Below are 819 nucleotides of genomic sequence, written 5' to 3'. Positions count from 1 at the left end.
ATATATATATATATATATATATATATGTATATATATATATATACGTATATATATGTGTGTGTTGTTGCAGTAGCACCATATATTTATGCCTTGGCTCGTCTTGTATAACTAAGCTGCCCAAGAACAGAGTTACGGGAAGTCTTTCTGCAGTCAATGTGGATCGAGAAGCATTTCATACAATTTATTATTATTATTATTATTATTATTATTATTATTATTATACAATTTATTATTTAATATTGCCTATAACTATGTCCATAAAAAGGTATCTATTTTATTTATTATTCATATTTTGTCTGTTCCTTGAACATAATTCATCATTCTGTTCAATAGTACTCTGAAGTTCAGCTTCTTCTACTCGCCGCTCCACGGCGTTGAACTCGACGACGCAGAGTTGTACAGGCTGCTCCTCAGCAAGAAGTAAATGCTTTTGAGAGAAAAAGAAGTCCACATATTAACTTGACAAACTAGCTAGGAAGACCAAGGCAGCTGCTTATGCTCTAATCTACAACCGCTCTGCAGGAGGCAGCAGCAGGGTTGGTTGCAACTGGCTAGAGGTCACCCCCCCTCAATACCAGTCTCAGGCCATTGTACCTCCGTGCCTGGGATATTGAAATGATGGAGAGGAGATTATCAGCAGCTTTTTTAAAACTTTCCTCTTAAGTGTTCACTCTGCTGCACCTCATGATGGGCCTAGGTATGCATGTCCAAGCACCACTGCCCCGCATAGATTAACACTGCAGGTATATGCTACCCCATTCATTAGCTGTCAGCAACCAGCCCGCACTCCAGAAGAAATCCAAAAAACAGTTTCAGGCG

The sequence above is a fragment of the Eimeria mitis genome, genomic scaffold, assembly GCF_000499745.2.
Source record: "Eimeria mitis Houghton genomic scaffold, Emh_scaff4748, whole genome shotgun sequence".
In the NCBI taxonomy this organism is placed as follows: Eukaryota; Apicomplexa; class Conoidasida; order Eucoccidiorida; family Eimeriidae; genus Eimeria; species Eimeria mitis.
This window is presented reverse-complemented; position numbering follows the sequence as displayed.